At 43.5% G+C, this 21571-nt stretch overlaps 1 protein-coding gene and 1 pseudogene across 1 annotated transcript in view; both read right to left on the minus strand.

The window, feature by feature from the left end:
• Nucleotides 1-21571, minus strand: part of LOC126149225 (uncharacterized) — a 118210-nt gene that overhangs the window by 74906 nt on the left and 21733 nt on the right. The window lies entirely within an intron of this gene.
• Nucleotides 12007-12124, minus strand: LOC126163604 (5S ribosomal RNA; annotated as a pseudogene).

A 21571-nucleotide genomic window follows, 5' to 3' on the forward strand; every position in this document is an offset into this window, starting at 1 on the left:
CAAAATTTCGATCGTTGCGCAAGCGAAGCATACTTTTTTAAATCATCATCTTCCAAACCATTGGATCGGTTGTATTGGACATGACAACGCCATGTTCTCTTCTGGACCACATACATATTCGGATCGGACATATGAGGATTTTTTATGCGGTTATGTGAAGTACCTCGCGTATGTGCCTCCTTCACTGAAAACTATTTTAGAACTGAAAAGTGCACGCGTCGACGACCCCACATATGCTTCAGGATATATAGCGTGATATGGATTATCGCTTGTATGTTGTCCGTGTGACAAAGGGGAGTCGACGCATCGTAGGCGTGATGAACACTAATTGTTTGAGCTGACTCTGGCTACACAATGTAAAAGATGCATTGCAAGTATCTCCTGAAGCACAAGAGACAATGCGTCTGACGACTTTAGGAGAGACACGCTGTATAAATCAAAGACGTTTGATACTTGAAAAGTGTATAGTTTCGTTTAATTAAAAAGCACCTATGCTTGGGTCTCAGACACGACCCCACGTTTGATACTGAGATGTTATTCCAACACAGTTTCGAGTTTAGGGGAATACCAGTGGGCTGAATGAGGAGGGAGTTGCGCAAAGCCACTGTCGCAGGGTGGCGTAGTGGTTAGCACGTCTGACTAATGAACATGAGACTCGGGTTCGAATCGCAGCCTTGGTACGAATTTTCATTGGTCGCTTCAGTCTGCGTATATATATGTAATATATATGTGAAACTTGAAAAGGTCGCTGGAACCGTACATTTCATTTGGTTGAAAAGATCAGTTTGTTATGGCCTGGTACCTGCGTCTCGGAAACGGCGATGCAGGTCGCCTGTTAGCGTGCTACTGTCTTGAGCAATGGAAAGAGACTGAAGGATGGTGAAACCGTAGGCGAAAAGATGTTGATGTTCACGGCTCATGACAAAACGTGGCGGTTGCAGGCTCTCACGCTCTGTAAAGGAGGATATGCAGCGTACTGTGGCGGATATGGCAACAGAGTACAATGCTGGTTCATGCACAGTGCGTAGCACACAGTTCAGGGCACATAACTGGTCACGGAGCACCTCAGCAGACGATCCCTACGTGTTTCCATGACGACAGAACGACTTCGCCATTTACGATTGTAGTAGACACGGGACCATTGAGATCAGTGGAAACTGCCACCTAATCGGAGAAATCCTCATTCTTTCATAGTTGGTCCGTAGACGTGTCTGGATACGCCGTCATCCAGGCGAACTGTTGCTCAAAACATGCACCGCGGCACGAAAGCAGACCGGTGGGAACAGTATATTGCTGCTAGGGTGCACATACACCTCGGCTACCATGGTGTTTGGAAGGCGCGAGGACAGCTGTGGACTACATGAATATCACTATTGACCAATCACATCCCTTCACGCTTGGCGTCTTCCCCCATGACAACAGCTTTTTCGAGCAGGCCATAAGCTACTGAAGTGGTTTGAGGAGAGTGTTAGTGAACTTACGTTGACATCTTGGGCAACAAATTCGCCTGGTCTGAAGTCGACAGAACCCCTCTGCGAAGCTACCAAGCACCAGTACCACCCCTCCAAACCCCCTACGGGAATTGCGTGACATTGCCACTTACATCGGGACACTTCCAAGGACTAGTCCAGTCTATATCATTGCGTCTCAATGATGGATCAACACTCCGTTAATGGTGGTAGAGGGTAGGGGGGGGGGGGCGAGAGGGAGGCGTTCATGAAATTTTCTGAAAATGGCAATTTTAAATTTATTTTTATTAGTAGAACTCATGGACATAAGTTCTAAAAGTGTAACGCGACCTTCCTGCAACGCTCACTTTTCGAAGCATCACTTCAATGCTCCATTAAGTTTCGGGAATGCAGCCGCATGAATTCTGCTTCTTCTTCTAATATTTCGGCTGTATACCTTTCAGCCATCTTCAGAGAGAGCCGTACGACTGACGCTCCAGCGCTCGCTCCATCCTTTTAAACTCGCGGACTGCACCACTGCGCATGCGGCCACAGATAAGCTAGGCGCCAGTGATGTTGATCGGTGGCAAAGACGTACAATATGCATGAGTTACGTCTGTGGCTGCGCAATCGATCCATGCTTGGAGGTCGATGTATTACTGGGAGCTGAACTGTAGCGACGTCTTTGTAAGTTCAATATTGAAAGTGCCGGATTCCATGATTTATCTAATGTGAAACCGCTGTCTCTATTAATTAAATTCTTCGTCAAGCGGATTTCAATGGCCTCTTTTACTACGGAGTCCCAGAAAGATGAAACAGAAGTCAGAATTTCGACATTTTCATATACCATAGAGTGACCAGAATCAATACAATGTTCTGCCACAGCCGATTTACTGGGTTGTAAGAGCCGAGTGTACCTGCGATGTTCCGTACACCTCTCTTGGACTGTACGATTCGTTTGTCCGATATATGAAAGGCCACATTCACATGGTATCTTGTAAACTCCAGGCTTGCGGAGTAGTAAGTCATCTTTAACGGAACCCAGGAGTGCAGCCGTCTTCGCCGGTGGACGAAAAATCACTTTTACTTTATGTTTAGTGAGGATCCGTCCTATTTTAGATGAAAGGCTTCCCACATACGGCAGGAAAGCCATGGATTTAAATGTTTCCTCTTCATCTTCTGCATTCCTTACGGACACCTTAGGTTTTGTTTGTAGTGCCTTACGTATCTGTTGTGGAGAATACCCGTTGTCCTCAAAAACTCTCTTCAGATATAAAAGTTCGTCTTTTAAACTACTTTCGTCAGATATGACGTGTGCTCGGTGTACCAAAGTTCTTAGAACACTATTCGTCTGCGAAGGATGGTGAATACTGTTTGCATGTAAATATAAGTCCGTATGGGTCGGTTTCCGATATACTGCATGACCCAAAGTGCCATCTTCTTTGCGCCGAACCAAGACATCCAAAAATGGAAGACATCCCTCCTTTTCCACTTCCATTGTAAACTGAATCTGTCCATGGATGGAATTCAGATGGTTTAAGAAGTCCTGCAATTTGTCCTCGCCATGGGACCACACCACAAAGGTGTCATCAACGTACCTCCAAAAAACTGTAGGCTTGGCACAATCATAGCCAAACACCTGGCGTCACTATTGAGGCCGCTTGTGGGGAAATGTGATCATCATATAAGGAACTCTGCAGATTTCATTGGCAAATTAAAATCTTTGAAACTGAACACCTCTGATCTATTAGTCAGCTTTGATGTAGTGTCGCTATTTACTAAGGTACCTCTCTCTGAATCTTTAGATCTCATTGGAAAAAGTTTTGATAAGGAGATTTTAGCTTTGTTTCACCATGTGATGACCTCCACATACTTTTTATTTAATAACGACTTTTTTGAACAGACTGACGGTGTTGCCATGGGTAGTCCCTTGTCACCCTTGGTGGCCAATTTATTTATGGAGGACTTCGAGGAGAAGGCCCTGGAGTCTGCTAGTTTGAAGCCTACAGTTTTTTGGAGGTACGTTGATGACACCTTTGTGGTGTGGCCCCATGGCGAGGACAAATTGCAGGACTTCTTAAACCATCTGAATTCCATCCATGGACAGATTCAGTTTACAATGGAAGTGGAAAAGGAGGGATGTCTTCCATTTTTGGATGTCTTGGTTCGGCGCAAAGAAGATGGCACTTTGGGTCATGCAGTATATCGGAAACCGACCCATACGGACTTATATTTACATGCAAACAGTTGTCACCATCCTTCGCAGACGAGTAGTGTTCTAAGAACTTTGGTACACCGAGCACACGTCATATCTAATGAAAGTAGTTTAAAAGACGAACTTTTATATCTGAAGAGAGTTTTTGAGGACAACGGGTATTCTCCACAACAGATACGTAAGGTACTACAAATAAAACCTAAGGTGCCCGTAAGGAATGCAGAAGATGACGAGGAAACATTTAAATCCATGGCTTTCCTGCCGTATGTGGGAAGCCTTTCATCTAAAATAGGACGGATCCTCACTAAACATAAAGTAAAAGTGATTTTTCGTCCACCGGCGAAGACGGCTGCACTCCTGGGTTCCGTTAAAGATGACTTACTACTCCGCAAGCCTGGAGTTTACAAGATACCATGTGAATGTGGCCTTTCATATATCGGACAAACGAATCGTACAGTCCAAGAGAGGTGTACGGAACATCGCAGGTACACTCGGCTCTTACAACCCAGTAAATCGGCTGTGGCAGAACATTGTATTGATTCTGGTCACTCTATGGTATATGAAAATGTCGAAATTCTGACTTCTGTTTCATCTTTCTGGGACTCCGTAGTAAAAGAGGCCATTGAAATCCGCTTGACGAAGAATTTAATTAATAGAGACAGCGGTTTCACATTAGATAAATCATGGAATCCGGCACTTTCAATATTGAACTTACAAAGACGTCGCTACAGTTCAGCTCCCAGTAATACATCGACCTCCAAGCATGGATCGATTGCGCAGCCACAGACGTAACTCATGCATATTGTACGTCTTTGCCACCGATCAACATCACTGGCGCCTAGCTTATCTGTGGCCGCATGCGCAGTGGTGCAGTCCGCGAGTTTAAAAGGATGGAGCGAGCGCTGGAGCGTCAGTCGTACGGCTCTCTCTGAAGATGGCTGAAAGGTATACAGCCGAAATATTAGAAGAAGAAGCAGAATTCATGCGGCTGCATTCCCGAAACTTAATGGAGCAGTCTTTGCGCCGCGAAAACCTGAAGATTCACATCACTTCAATATCTACAGACTCATTCATTCACAAGGAGAAGCTTGCAAATTGTATTCTGGGTGTTGTCAAGCCCACTTATAGGCTTCTGACCGATACTGAAGATCTGAAAAATGTGTTCATGGCAAAACCCAGAATCCAAATGAATCTCTTAATTCGGTCATATGTAAACGATGCCCTAAAACCATATTTTCATCGGCTACAGTTGCCAGAATTGCAACTTAAGATGCAGTTCTTGTATTAATGGTGGCAACATAGGGAAGATGTAGCTATTAGGGAGAATGGGGTCTAAGACAGGAAATTTCACTCATGACTTCTCGAGAAAAATAATTTACAGCGCCCCTCTGCAGCTGAAAAGTCAGTTGACGATCTGGCAAAGGAAAGAAGGCAGAAAAGAGGAAACGAGAAGAGAAGCCTTGAAGGGAAAGGGGACCCTGAGTCCAAGTTTGGTGCCTTCTGAAGAGCTGACAAGAAAAAATGTTAGCTTGAACTCTAAAAACATTTCCTAAAAATTATATTTTTTGAAGTTTATGTACCTTTTTCTCAGAATCTATGAAGGCTAGAATTACGAAATTTTGTACTTATTACCGAGCGGGGTGGCGGAGTGGTTAGACACTGGACTCGCATTCGGGAGGACGACGGTTCAATCCCGCATCCGGGCATCCTGATTTAGGTTTTCCGTGATTTCCCTAAATCACTCCAGGCAAATGCCGGGATGGTTCTTCTGAAAGGGCACGGCCGACTTCCTTCCCAATCCTTCCCTAATCCGATGAGACCGATGACCACGCTGTCTGGTCTCCTACCCCAAACCAACCAACCAACCTTTTGTACTTATTTCTATAAAACCCAATAAATGTTGTCTCATGCGTAACTTTTGAAATTCTGAGTATAATCTGAGATGTGGAGCAAAGTGCTGGGAATTTCGCATGAATTATATATCATAGAATTATAATTAAAATGATTAAAATTCTCCTATTCGATATATTCAAAAAACCTCATGGGAGAAGCTTACTGTACGCAAAAGGATAAAACAAAAAATTTTGTAAAAATTTCTTGAATTGTTTTTGAGAAAAAAGTACATGTATTGTGTTTTGAAAATAAAATTTTTAAATTCTATAAAAAGTAATGTATAGCCGAAGAGACTTAAATGTGTTCATTTCGTAAAAAGCACGGTATAAAATTTCATTGCTGTATCTTCGAAATTATAGATTTGATGCATCTTGTGTTTTTCATAAACGTGCCTCCTTAAGCACGGCGCCAAAATGCTTTGGTTCATCACTGTATCTAAGTATCCTCAACATAGTGCGTTGATGACACAGGCAGAGTTATCCCAGATGTACTGCCAACTTCGAAGGATTATAAAGAGAGTCTTAAGGAGCGAACTGAGGAAAAGTCATTCAACGATACTGCAGGGCATTGTTTGCCGTTAGGTCACTCCTTCGGCAGCAAACGTCAGTTGGAACGCTGACAGACTACTGGTGGTACTCATCGCAAGGGACCTCAGATTATTCAGGACATTACATGACAACAACGCTGTCGAGGCCGTTAAGCGCAATGGCGACAGAGGCTTCAGAGATACAACTCACGTGTGATGCTAAAGGGGAAGGCCTGCCGGAAGCCGTTTGCCCTTGTAACTTCGACGTGCCTTAGTCTATAAGGTCTGCAGCTATAAGAAATGGCGATATCCCTTACCACTAGTTCTACAAGACGCGAAACTGCGTTGCTTTCGCTCTACGTTTCGTATTTTCTTCAGTCCAGTTCCGGTGTCGTACTTGCCGCTCGATTTCAGAACTGGAACGAAGATCATTCTCGCCCTAGGGCATTTCTGAAGGGAGGAATGAAAATTTTTGCCTAGGCTGGGATTCAAACCCGGGTCTCCTGATCAGTAGACAAATGCACTATGCCACCCTGTAACAATGGCTTTGCACAACTGCAACATTGACATTAGTACACACACACATTATTTCAATATTTATAGGTAAACGACAACTACAGACACAGTAATACCTTCTAGCTCACAAAACCCCATAGCTCACAAACATGCAGCTTTCCACTCAGCGGTACACTGTCCCACATACATCCCCATGTCCAGAGATGATTTTAAAGCAGAGTTAGATACAATAAAATTTATTGCCACAGCTAATGGCTACAGTCCAGTTCTTATTGACCACATCTTGCACAGGAAACAAAAACGGAAAATTATACCCCTTCTCTATGCCCCACCTGCTTCCCCATCCACTGTCTTCAAGAAATGGTGTACACTACCATTTCTAGGTGAGGTACAGATTATAGCCAAAGCACTGAAAGCCTGCAAGTATAGACTCTCCTACTACAAGGTGCATTCAAGTTCTAAGGCCTCCATTTTTTTTTCTCCGGCCTGGAAAGAGATAGAAACATGCGCATTGTTTTAAAATGAGGCCGCGTTCATTGTCAATACGTGCCAGAGATGGCAGCACCCTACGGCAGATGGAATTTTACCGCCAGCGGCGAGAATGAGAACTGTTTTAAATACTTAAAATGGCGACGTTTTCCTTACTTGAACAGCGTGCAATCATTCGTTTTCTGAATTTGCGTGGTGTGAAACCGATTGAAATTCATCGACAGTTGAAGGAGACATGTGCTGATGGAGTTATGGATGTGTCGAAAGTGCGTTCGTGGGTGCGACAGTTTAATGAAGGCAGAACACCGTGTGACAACAAACCAAAACAACCTTGGGCCCACACAAGCCAGTCTGACGATATGATCGAGAAAGTGGAGAGAATTGTTTTGGGGGATCGCCGAATGACTGTTGAACAGATCGCCTCCAGAGTTGTCATTTCTGTGGGTTCTGTGCACACAATCCTGCATGACGACCTGAAAATGCGAAAAGTGTCATCCAGGTGGGTGCCACAAATGCTGACGGACGACCACATGGCTGCCCATGTGGCATGTTGCCAAGCAATGTTGATACGCAACGACAGCATGAATGGGACTTTCTTTTCGTCGGTTGTGACAATGGATGAGACGTGGATGCCATTTTTCAATCCAGAAACAAAGCGCCAGTCAGCTCAATGGAAGCACACAGATTCACCGCCACCAAAAAAATTTCGGGTAACCGCCAGTGCTGAAAAAATGATGGTGCCCGTGTTCTGGGAAAGCGAGGGCGTAATCCTTACCCATTGCGTTCCAAAGGGCACTACGGTAACAGGTGCATTCTACGAAAATGTTTTGAAGAACAAATTCCTTCCTGCACTGCAACAAAAACGTCCGGGAAGGGCTGCGCGTGTGCTGTTTCACCATGACAACGCACCCGCACATCTAGCTAACGTTACGCAACAGTTTCTTCGTGATAATAACTTTGAAGTGATTCCTCATGCTCCCTACTCACCTGACCTGGCTCCTAGTGACTTTTGGCTCTTTCCAACAATGAAAGACACTCTCCGTGGCGGCACATTCACCAGCCGTGCTGCTATTGCCTCAGCGATTTTCCGGTGGTCAAAACAGACTCCTAAAGAAGCCTTCGCCGCTGCCATGGAATCATGGCGTCAGCGTTGTGAAAAATGTCTACATCTGCAGGGCGATTACGTTGAGAAGTAACGCCAGTTTCATCGATTTCGGGTGAGTAGTTAATTAGAAAAAAAATCGGAGGCCTTAGAACTTGAATGCACCTCGTATGTTAAGAACACGACAGCCCAGTGTGTTTTTAATAGCAAAGATAAGATCCAATTATTAGCCAACAGTGGGCTATACAACATCACCTGTTCTGATCGTGACAAATTTTACATCGGTCAGTCAGGCAGAGATATAGCAACTAGTTTGGCTGAACATGAACGCAGCTGGAGGAGTTCCTTATGTATTCTGTAGTTACACTGATAATTGTTTCTTCTTATAATTGGTTTGTGTATCACTCTTCATGTTTCATACCTCCTGATGCAGCCTTGTCTAGTACTAATTACATTTTATTTAATAGTTCTGTTTACTAATAGAAACTGTTATGTAGGCATGCTGTTCCTATTTTGTGTTAATGGTTTCCTGTATACTCCATTGTTATTTATTTACTGTTCACTTTTCTACTTTTTCATTGCATTACCAACACACTGTCAAAGATGTTACTTACTGTATGTTTTTGCTTCAGTCTAGACGTGTTACTTCCCTTCAAATGTTGTTTGCAAACATTGGAACTTCTTTGGTGACAATACTCAGTAAGTGTCTGAAGATGACCTTGTAAGCCGAAAACCGGTTAACACAATAAAAGTCATATTGTAGAACAAAAGCAAACTGGTGCTTTTCATTTATTATAATGTTGTTCTGCCAAGAACCGACGGAAGATTCTGTTAACATGATTAGACCTTCTCATTATGAAACACTAAAACAACTGCATTCCCACGTTTCGACGGATTATGCAACGGTCCTCTTCAGGTCAGTTAGTCACCGTGAAGAAGACCCCTACAAAGTCGGTCGGAACCTCAGCGTTTTAATTATTTTAGTGTTTCATAATGATACTGCCTGATACTCAGAATGATTTCAGTCAATCTTGGTAATAAGTTTCTTCCAATTCAAGCTTTCATCACTGTGTGCACCAAAAATAGGGAACATTCTATTCTGTTAACAGTCTCTCGCTCATGGGCTATATCAGTTGGTGGCTAGACTATTTGTTGTAAAAAAAATGAATATAGTGTGTTATCTCGAAGTGAAGGGAGAATTTATTATCATAGAACCATTAATAATTCTTTAATAAACATCATTGACAATTTCTTCTTTTACTTTCTCTCTAACAGGTTTTATTATAACACTAGTATCGTCTACAAACGGCACCAATTCTGCTAGATTACTGTTAACTGGAAGGTCATTGGTATACGTAAGGAGCAAAAGCGGGCCCAAAATTAAACTCTGTGACACTCTGTGAGTTCTGTCCAGTCACTGAAGTTTTTCTCCTTCCAACAATGTCTGAATTACTGAGTACAAACTTTTTGCATTCTGTTTGTTAAATATGATTCGAACCAGTTGTTTGTGAAATTATCAGTTCCAGAAAAGTTTAGGTTTTTTAAGAGAGTAACTTGACCTAAACAATCAGACGCCTTTGACAGGTCACAAAAGATACCATATGCCAATATTTTTTATTATTTTAAACGTGTCATATTTGGTTAGTGAAAGTATAAATAGCATTCTCAGTCTCGAATCTGAACTGTGATGTGCTAGAAAAATTGTTTTTACTTGAATTGAGACAACTCATGAGTACTTTACTTTTTAGAGTATTTTGGCAAAAAAATTTCAGTAAGGAAATTGTACAATTCCACTTCTTTCTTATCACCTTTCTTACTCGTATAAAGAAGTTTAACTATGAAATATTTAAAACTATATAAATAAAAATCAATTGCGGCATGTATGAAGGATCATCACTTGAGAATGGCTCAACCTATATAGCAGATTTTGTTTTGTCGTGTTCGTAATTGTCAGGGCAAGGTTTGCAGCAAAGAAAATTTTTGGAAAATCCACCGGAAAAGTCGGCAATCTGTCGGTATTTTTGTATGAAAATCTCAATGAAAGAAATATGAACTTCAGTTTGACAGTTCTGTTGTCGCATGTTTTCATAACAAGAACGAATTTCACTTTGGATATTGATATTTTGCGAAAAATAATACAACGGAAAGCTTTATTTCAATTTGTCATCGATGGTGCTCATATTTTGGCATATTGCAAAGATTGAATTGACGTCAGTTCGTGGTAATTCGTTGTGTTGCAAACATTCACTTCATTTCAGTTCGAGATTTTTTCTTTGGAGAAAATGTCGCCAGTGAGGCGTAGAAATATCGATCGGATTTCACGCAACGCAGACCCACTACTTGAGCGTCGAGTGAACGAGACTGAGGAAAAGCGTAGACAGCGTTTGGAGGCAAGTCAAAAAAGAATTTTTCAAGTGTGAGCAACTATTACTCCGGAATAACGGTTGAGTCGAGCTCGGCTGCCTCAGTTGGAGATCAGGCACAAAATAATTTAGAACGTCGACAAAACAGACGGCCGTACCTGGCAATTCGAACTGTGCGTTTGGCTTTCAGATGCAATCCAACAGTCGATTACGCCAGAGATGTATTGGTAAATTTCGGAACAATGAGTAGTGTTTGTCAACACTGCAATGCGCCTTTCGACACAAACCGCCAGGATTACGTTGTGCGAGCGAATAGGTCAAACTACCAAACACAAACGTTGCGATGAACGCATTAAAAACGCCAACAAAGAATTGCCAAAACAATATATTCCTGTTTATCCCATTTCAATAAATTCATTATCTTACTGCAACTGTTTTATTTCAGTTCACACAAATTCAAGGAAAGATTCGGTTGGCTGAATCCCTTCTCGACCAACCGATTGACTGAGTGACTGATAGACAGGCAATGCACAGCCAAGATCTCTGGAGATACAGATATGCTATACGGTAAAGACTTTCCGTTAAACCGTCTGGGAGAAAGAACTTCTAAGCTGTGTTGTGGAAATGTGCGGTTTTGTTTTCCTTTTTGCAGTGATTTTTAACAGAAAGCAGGAAAGTTGTGTTTATGGCTATCTTTGTAATCTACCTGTTTGTAGATTACAACCATGCGAAGTACAGTCATTAAAACTACTATCCTCACAGCTGTAAAGATCTCTCTCATACCCCGTTTATTAATGATTCCAACCAATTTTCCCATTCGTTTTGAGTTCTATTCCAAATCAAGGTTCCGTTTGCAGTAAAAATAAAGAAAGTCAGTGAGAGTTTGAGAGGAGGAGACGAACAAAGAAGAGGGTAGGAAATGGATACAAAGAAGGGGAAGGAGAATATGGCTAGAAAAATGAGGAAGGAGGAGTGGATAGAGAGAGTGTGGGATAAAAAAAGACATACGAGGAGTGGGGGAAAGGTGATGGACGGAGGTATGAGGGAAGAGGAGGAGATGGACAAAGGGTTGGGGGGAGGGGGAAGGAAAGAGGGATGGAGAGAGGTGGAGAGGGAGATTACGACTTACATCAAATTCCATACGTCCTTAGCAATTGTGAAGCTTTGCTGGGTTCGCTAGTCTGCCTATAAAAATTCCCTGTGCTACTAAGAAGAGAAACTCACCATCGCAGCCCCTCAGGAATAGTGGAAAGATGGCTCATTGTATAAAACAATTCGGCCTACCGGGATCATCCGACCGCCGTGTCATCCTCAGTGGAGGATGCGGATAGGATGGGCGTGGGGTCAGCACACCGCTCTCCCGGTCGTTACGATGGTATTCTTGACCGAAGCCGCTACTATTCGGTCGAGTAGCTCCTCAATTGGCATCATGAGGCTGAGTGCACCCCGAAAAATTGCAACAGCGCAGGGTGGCCTAGATGGTCACCCATCCAAGTGCCGACCACGCCCGATAGCGCTTAACTTCGGTGATCTCACGGGAACCGGTGTATCCACTGCGGCAAGGCCGTTGCCTTGGCTCATTGAATAGCACGTCAAAAACTGAACCCAGATCAAGCATGAAAACAGGAGGTGGGTGTACTGAAGCGTGGAAAAAAAAAAAGCAAAGTAGAGGCAGTGAACGGTCCAAGAGGAATATGTGCAACATTGCGCTGCTGAAACTAACCGTGGCATGGTGGTTATGTGGTCACGGTGTTGGTCTGAGAGCGGGGAGATCCACGTTCAAATCTCTGTCGCCCCGCTGTTTTTTTTTCCACTAAGTTATAAACTATTCGTACGATCCATTGAAGTGTCTGCTGTACTTATATTTATGTCTGTGTCGTGGTGTAGCGTCCGTTTGCAACAACGACATGTAACAAAAAGGGGCCTCCAGATGTACTTACCTTCTGTTTCTTCTACACAAGTACCACACTTTATGCCCCTTGCGTTCCGTTTTGCAAGTTTTGATTCTTGAATTCCTTCGTTGTAATATAGTTCACACTCGTTTATTTGTTGTTTTGATTTCTGCGAGAGGTCTACGCGGCATCTCGCCTGCTCTCACTATTCATCAAATTTATGCGCTGCTGAAACTAACCGTGGCATGGTGGTTATGTGGTCACGGTGTTGGTCTGAGAGCGGGGAGATCCACGTTCAAATCTCTGTCGCCCCGCTGTTTTTTTTTCCACTAAGTTATAAACTATTCGTACGATCCATTGAAGTGTCTGCTGTACTTATATTTATGTCTGTGTCGTGGTGTAGCGTCCGTTTGCAACAACGACATGTAACAAAAAGGGGCCTCCAGATGTACTTACCTTCTGTTTCTTCTACACAAGTACCACACTTTATGCCCCTTGCGTTCCGTTTTGCAAGTTTTGATTCTTGAATTCCTTCGTTGTAATATAGTTCACACCCGTTTATTTGTTGTTTTGATTTCTGCGAGAGGTCTACGCGGCATCTCGCCTGCTCTCACTATTCATCAAATTTACTTGCGAAGGTAATATATGCTTACCATATGACTGATATTCTATAACCAACGTATGGTATCACAGTAGACAAGACTACAGAAGAAAAGACACGTCAGTGACCGGAGGGACAGTTCACAAATACGGGGCACGAAGGAGATATGAACATGGATCTCCCACTTCGCAGGGCAAGACCGTGTTCACACACCACGACACAGTGGTTCTTGCAAGACATTCGATGTTGCACATCTTGATCCTGGATCGTTCGCTGTTTCTATTTTGCTTCTTTTTTCACAGTTCAGTACAACGTCTTCTCGTTTTCATGCTTGATCTGTGGTCAGTTTTTGACGGGCGATACACTCGGCCGTGTTACCGCTAGATCTGAGGGCGTACGATGGACAGTTTTCCGTGTAAGGGCATTACTTAAGTAAGAACAACATGCAATACTGCAGCGCTACAATGCCAGCAATGGAGAAATAACCAAAACGTGTAGATGTTAAGGCTCTGCTATCGTAAAGAAGCAGCAACCGTGTTAAGGAGCAACGAGTAAACAATGGTAAACACGGTGCCTGACAGTGGAGCCGCCGGATGCGCCGGCAGGCGGTCTGAGCGGCGAGCGCTCTTTAACCGCGACCTTCTAATAAATTCATTGGGCGGCGGAATGAGTCAGAGGCGTCGCACCCGTGACTGGGATGGGATGGGACGGCATCCCGGCGTGAGTGCGTTTCCTAATGAACGGGCACACTGGGGCCCGACTCAGCAGCTGCCCGCTTAAGTCAGCCTTGCGTAAGCCGCGGCGACAAACACTGCGCCGCATTCCGCAGGGTGGCGCCCGCAGGGGTCGTCTCTGGGGCCGCCGCAACAGCTACGGGCCTCGTCTTACGAGGAGGCGAGGGCACGCCGTATAACGCTTCACAGATAAGCGCGCCCATTACGTCATCAGCAGTGCGATGACACTGGCTTAAACATTACGAGTGCAAGGAGAAATTTGTCCTCGGCCCGGCGCAGATATGGTGCAGATATCTGTTCTTGTTGCGTTGGTACATCTAGCACAGTGTCGTAATGTCAAGTGTTTTGTTTATTCGGCATTTAAAGTGGACTGCACGATAACATTTTATGATCAGATGCTGTCACTGGACGAACTGGAAGTTGTCGTTAGTGTGCAGTTCAGGCTGTTCGGTCATTTTGAGATGTTTGTATAAGAACAAATATTCAGAACTAGCCTGAGAGTATTTGTTCCTCATACGACTGGAAACGCTATATCTACGTGCAGCAATCGCTCCTGGATATCTGATAATGGATAAATTCCGAAACGCATCGTATGAGCAATAAAGTCATTGCTCGAACAGTCCACTGGTGCACTGCCGGTCCATAGTGTCCAACGGGCACAATATTTCGGCAATCAGACATGTCGCCATCGTCAGGTGCGCTGATGAACTGCACACCTGACGATGGCGACATGTCTGATCGCCGATATACTGTGCCCGTTGGACACTATGGACCGCATTACACCTGTGGACTGTTCGAGCAAGAAATACGTCGGGAGAAACTGAAGAATCAGAATAAAGTCATTCTTTGCTGATAAATGACTTTTGCCATTGCGACCCAGTCAGCCTGAAGACAGAACTACTGATTATTAGTGTGATTACGTAGGAGCCAGAGAGTAAGTTACACAAGTCGTCCGATGCAAAGACCATTGCTCAACAAAGGTGGCTAGAATTGCGCTCTACCAAAACTGCGGTCCGGTAGTTTTCATACACCACACACATGACGTAGCAAATTATATATATATATATATATATATATATATATATATATATAACCGGCCGCAGTGGTCTAGCGGTTCTGGCGCTGCAGTCCGGAACCGCGGGACTGCTACGGTCGCAGGTTCGAATCCTGCCTCGGGCATGGGTGTGCGTGATGTCCTTAGGTTGGTTAGGTTTAAGTAGTTCTAAGTTCTAGGGGACTTATGACCTAAGCAAAGAACGGAAAGTAGAAAGGTGGAAGGAGTATATAGAGGGTTTATACAAGGGTGATGTACTTGAGGACAATATTATGGAAGTGGAAGAGGATGTAGATGAAGATGAAATGGGAGATAAGATACTGCGTGAAGAGTTTGACAGAGCACTGAAAGACCTGAGTCAAAACAAGGCCCCGGGAGTAGACAACATTCCATTAGAACTACTGATGGCCTCAGGAGAGCCAGTCATGACAAAACTCTACCATCTGGTGAGCAAGATGTATGAGACAGGCGAAATACCCTCAGACTTTAAGAAGAATATAATAATTCCAATCCCAAAGAAAGCAGGTGTTGACAGATGTGAAAGTTACCGAACTATCAGTTTAATAAGTCACAGCTGCAAAATACTAACGCGAATTCTTTACAGACGAATGGAAAAACTGGTAGAAGCCGACCTCGAGGAAGATCAGTTTGGATTCCGTAGAAATGTTGGAACACGTGAGGCAATACTGACCTTACGACTTATCTTGGAAGAAAGATTAAGAAAAGGCAAACCTACGTTTCTAGCATTTGTAGACTTAGAGAAAGCTTTTGACAATGTTGACTGGAATACTCTCTTTCAAATTCTGAAGGTGTCAGGGGTAAAATACAGGGAGCGAAAGGCTATTTACAATTTGTACAGAAATCAGATGGCAGTTATAAGAGTCGAGGGGCATGAAAGGGAAGCAGTGGTTGGGAAAGGAGTGAGACAGGGTTGTAGCCTCTCCCCGATGTTATTCAATCTGTATATTGAGCAAGCAGTAAAGGAAACAAAAGAAAAATTCGGAGTAGGTATTAAAATTCATGGAGAAGAAGTAAAAACTTTGAGGTTCGCCGATGACATTGTAATTCTGTCAGAGACAGCAAAGGACTTGGAAGAGCAGTTGAACGGAATGGACAGTGTCTTGAAAGGAGGATATAAGATGAACATCAACAAAAGCAAAACGAGGATAATGGAATGTAGTCAAATTAAGTCGGGTGATGCTGAGGGAATTAGATTAGGAAATGAGACACTTAAAGTAGTAAAGGAGTTTTGCTATTTAGGGAGTAAAATAACCGATGATGGTCGAAGTAGAGAGGATATAAAATGTAGACTGGCAATGGCAAGGAAAGCGTTTCTCAAGAAGAGAAATTTGTTAACATCGAATATAGATTTAGGTGTCAGGAAGTCGTTTCTGAAAGTATTTGTATGGAGTGTAGCCATGTATGGAAGTGAGACATGGACGATAACTGGTTTGGACAAGAAGAGAATAGAAGCTTTCGAAATGTGGTGCTACAGAAGAATGCTGAAGATAAGGTGGGTAGATCACGTAACTAATGAGGAGGTATTGAATAGGATTGGGGAGAAGAGAAGTTTGTGGCACAGCTTGACTAGAAGAAGGGATCGGTTGGTAGGACATGTTCTGAGGCATCGAGGGATCACAAATTTAGCATTGGAGGGCAGCGTGGAGGGTAAAAATCGTAGAGGGAGACCAAGAGATGAATACACTAAGCAGATTCAGAAGGATGTAGGTTGCAGTAGGTACTGGGAGATGAAGAAGCTTGCACAGGATAGAGTAGCATGGAGAGCTGCATCAAACCAGTCTCAGGACTGAAGACCACAACAACAACATGACCTAACATGTTGAGTCCCATAGTGCTCAGAGCCATTTGAACCATATATATATATATATATATATGGCCAGAAAAATGAGGAAGGAGGAGTCGATAGATAGTGGGATAAAAAAAGACATACGAGGAGTGGGGGAAAGGTGATGGAAGGAGGTAGGAGAATACAAGGAGAATGGTCACCTTTCAGAAACAGAGTTCCTCCCTCCCACATGGCAGTATTTGCAGAACCACGTGCTAAACATGTAAAGCTGTCCTCAACCCGAATGGTGGTGTATATGTATGTAAATAATCTTATAGATATGTTCTGTTTTGTACTCAATAGAAAGTTCTCACCGTGATCAAAGGCAAGAGTTTCCTATTATTGATAAATGCTAAAATTGTTTATGAATGACAGAAACATGTTTTATATAACTCTGACGAAGTATAGAAGCGATGTTTGATATCTTTTTGTTTGGCAGTTTCTTTTATTTTACCTTTTTGTTGAGGAAATTGCTTTTTCTAGCCTATATGATACATCTGTATTGCTTCCTTTATTTTTACAACATCCCTCTGTTTCATGTTACAAATCAACAGTTTTCGAATAAAAACTGAAGTAAACATTGACAATTTCCATTTTTGCTACAAATACTGTTTATTCTTAAGGATAACTATGCAGAACAAAAATGTTCCGTAGGTTACCCGGCACGTAAGATATCCTCATTCAGTTTCTAAACGGTTCAGCGCTTCCAGATTTTAGGGGAATTTAGTAAGTCACTTATCGGATACGTGAAGAAAGCGATCGTTGTAAGGTTACGCCTGATAATTATCCAGCACACCCGACGTAAAGGTAACGCGGATATGACCTTAACTGACCAAAGATACTAGGAAAACTACCGTAGTCTGCGCTTACTTATGATAAACCATGGTAGTCTAGGGTTCTTTTACAACTCTAAAGGTGACGCATTGTCAGTACTGGAAATGTACTCCAGTGTTGAAGTACGCGAGACGATATAATTCCTGTGGGCAAAACGGCTAAATTAGACACAGGCTGACCGCGAAATTCTGGCGTTATATGGACCAGATGGAATGTCGCATCCAGGTGTAGTGAAATGGAGGCAACTATTCGACCAAGGCCTCACAGACATGGATGATACTGATCGGGAAGGAAGGCGAGCGGTATCAAGCACAGGCCATCCAAGCAATCGAGAAACTGTTTCGCAGCAATCACAGAGGAACTATCGTTTTATGGATAACAAAAACAGAATGAACCTGTCCAATATACATACACAGTATCTTGCGAGCCTTAATGCCATGACTGACAGTGTGAAAAGTGCTTCAGTCGGGCAATTAGTGGCGGGTGTGAACCATGTCGCAACCAAAATTATTTAAAGTAACGCTGTGCATGTTCTGTTCAGATGGGCAAACTATAATATTGTCCCTTCACAAAAATTCATTGTTATGACATGTTTATCGCCAGCGAAAAGTTAGCCTAATCCGATGCGTATTTCTGATTCTAATACCACTACGGCTTTGTGTATTCCGTACACGCCTAATTTGTGACAGCTGGATACCATATTGTGCTCTTTCTCGACGTTTTCAGGTGTGCTTGCTGTATTGTGACATCCTTCACACTGATCGCCTGCCAGGCGAACGCAACCACGTTTAACCTCAGCAACTCATCATTATTTGCAACTTCCTGGTAGATTAAAAGTGTGCTGTACGGGGATTTGAACTCAGCACCTCTCCTCCAGCGGTCATCCAAACAAGTCTCGCGACCCGGCATCACAGCTTTACATCTGTGGAGTTTGGAAGGTAGGAAAGAGGTACTGGTGGACCTTAAGCTGTGAGGACGGATCGGGTGTCGTCCTTGGCTAGCTCAGTTGCCGAGAGCACTGACCACAGAAGCGGAGGCGCCAGGTTCGAGTCCCAGTCCAGCACATAGTTTTAATCTACCAGGAAATTTCAGGCCAAATCGTTTAATCTGACACAGCACAAGTAATACCATCAATCTTGTGTGGTTGTGTTATGAGCGCGTACCCGACTAGAACAACGTGATTTTTGTGAGCCGACGGACTGTCCGAGACCACGTCCATAGCGATATTCGTCCCGTGTGTGGTTAGAACTGTACTTCACAGAAATTTGTGTTCAATTGGATACAGGAATTCAGCAAAGAACAAGAAAATTCACAAACAAGGAGCGTCCTGAGCGCCCTGGTAATACAGTGATGGCGCATTGTTTCCCTGTTTAGATGTATTTCGCTACCCCGAAGACACATCGGTCTTGTGGTCTGCAGCAATTTAAGGAGCCAATATATCCAGAGAGGTCACTCGTTAGATGCGAAAGCTGCCACAAGAACTCTATGCAGCAGACAATTAATGCCTTCTCGAATGTATGTGTTTAAGCTTACAGGAGGAGTATATTGGAAAGGAAAATAAATTTCAGGCTGGTACATGTCTATATGCCAGCTCGCGACTTTCTTATTGACTGACCCTCGTATTTTCTGGAGTTCAAAACCATTAACCATCGTAGACTGTCTAACTTCCTAGAAAAAAGTTGAAACTTGTACTTCAGGATTCGGAGCGCAGTATGAAACTTCGTGGTAGATTAAAACTGTTTGTTGGACCGACACTCCAAATGGTTCAAATGACTCTAAGCACTATGGGACTTAACATCTGAGGTCATCAGTCCCCTAGACTTAGAACTACGTAAACCTGACTAACCTAAGGACATCACATACGTCCATGCCCGAGGCAGGATTCGAACCTGCGACCGACACTCCAACTCGGGACCTTTGCCTTTCGCGGGTAAGTTCTCTACCGACTGAGATACCAAGAACGACTCATGGCCGTTTCTGACAGATTTTCTTTCGTCATTACCTCATCTCTTACCTTCCAAACTCAGAGAAGCACTCCTGTGACACTTGCAAGACTAGCACTGTTGGAGGAAAGGATATTGCGGAAACATGGTTATGACACAGCCTGGAGGATGTTTCCAAAATGACATTTTCATTCTACCGCGGAGCGTGTGCTTATGTGATGCTGCCTGGCAGATTTAAACTTGCTTTCAGGAGTGCTAGTCCTGCAAGTTTCGCAGGAGAACTTCTGTGAAGTTTGGAAGGTAAGAGTCGGGGTACTGTTGAAGGTAAAGCTGTGAGGAACAGTCGTCAGTCGTCAGTAGCATAGTTGGTAGAACCCTTGCCTGCGAAAGGCAAAGGTCCCGAGTTCGAGTTTCCGTCTGGCGTACCGTTCTAATCTGCCAGGAAGTTTCGTTTCAGTACACGCTCCGCTGCAAAGTGAAAATCTCATTCTGGAATGTGCGTTATTTTCGATTTCGGGCTTGTGGCCATTTTCATCTACAAATGTACGTGGATCCTGCTTATTAATATTTGAAACAAAGTTTCAAAACAGTGCATGCTCCGCTGCAGCGTGAAAAAATCATTCTGGGAAGTCATTACATATATCCTGACACCTTCCTAACCTACACTAACATTGGATGAATGACGTGAGCCGCGCATAGAAAAGAAATTTATGAGGGGCTATATTCCAGTTTATCAGAGAACGATACAAAATTAATTTCGAAAGAAATATTCCGGTGATCAAGTTGACGACGTAGGTTACTGCGCTATACGTGGCTACATGAACTAATCAAAACTGTGCCGATATCAACGGCATCTCTGTGCCGGATGGAGAACTTTCCTCCTTGCCTTGTTCAGTATTCTCAAACGACGCCACAGACCACCATCACAGAAGACGGTTCCCGATCAGTACGACAACCGGAAGGCTTATGTACGGCATCAGTGACAATCGAGAGATCCGGTCACGTCAGTCCAATACCCAGACGCGACAGAGAAAGCAATACAAGGTAGAAATGCAGCGTCATACTGGGGAAGGAAAATACGGTCCACTGGAAAGATTCTAAGGGCAAGGAGGAATGTCTTTTCTAAGAAAGAGAAAGTTCACAAAGAACTCCCACGACTAGTCCTGTAGTGCAGTTCTTCCACCTGGACCCTTACGCTGTGCCCGTCCAGCAAGGTATGCAGGAGAGTTTCTTTGAAGTTTGGAAAGTAGGAGAGACGTACTGGCAGATTTTTTTTTTATGGGACCAAACTGCTGAGGTCATCGGTCCCCTGGCAGAATTGGAGGGTGTGAGGGTAGTGCATGGGTGAATCAGTTGGTAAGAGAATTTCTTGCAAAAGGTGTGGTTCCGGGTTTGCATCCCTGCCCGGCACGCAGTTTTAAGCTTCAGAAAGTTTCAAGTAGAAAATAATAGAGTTAATTTGCTACAAAAGAAGTAAGAGCAACACGTTATGCGATTTCCACTCGTATCAAACTAAATGGTGTTCAAACCTACGCCCAGATTTAGGTATTTCATGGTTTCCTTGAATCGAATAAGACTGTTACCGGGATGGCTCATGCTGTCGGCTACTATCGTTATACTATTCGTACTTAGATTCCGTCGCTAATGACTTACGCTCGTTACCTTCCTGTACCGTATTCTATTATCTGGCTAATGCTCCGTCTGGTTTAGTAAAATGGTGTGGGATGTTTCATCATCAGTCGCGATGATTTCGAGAATGTTGATATCTGCATCTACAAATGCAAAGAGAATGGTCACCTTTCAGAAACAGAGTTCGTCCCCCCTACGGGGCAGCATTTGTAGGACCACGTGCGAAACATGTAAAGCTGTCCTCAACCTGAAAAGTGGTTTGAGCAACGTAGTGTCATTTTCAAATGCAGACGTACTTCGAGATCGCGCTTGTAATCGTGTTTAAAAAAGTCTGTGTTACGTGGGAACAGAAATATGTTGTTATAACCAGAACGAGTACGAACAATACAAAGTGTGCTGGTAGGGAATTACCATTATCCTGCCCCCTCCCCCCCCCCTCTCACCCACCCCGTTTCACAGATTCTTTAAACAATCAAACTCTCACGT

The sequence above is a fragment of the Schistocerca cancellata genome, chromosome 2, assembly GCF_023864275.1.
Source record: "Schistocerca cancellata isolate TAMUIC-IGC-003103 chromosome 2, iqSchCanc2.1, whole genome shotgun sequence".
Lineage (NCBI taxonomy): Eukaryota > Metazoa > Arthropoda > Insecta > Orthoptera > Acrididae > Schistocerca > Schistocerca cancellata.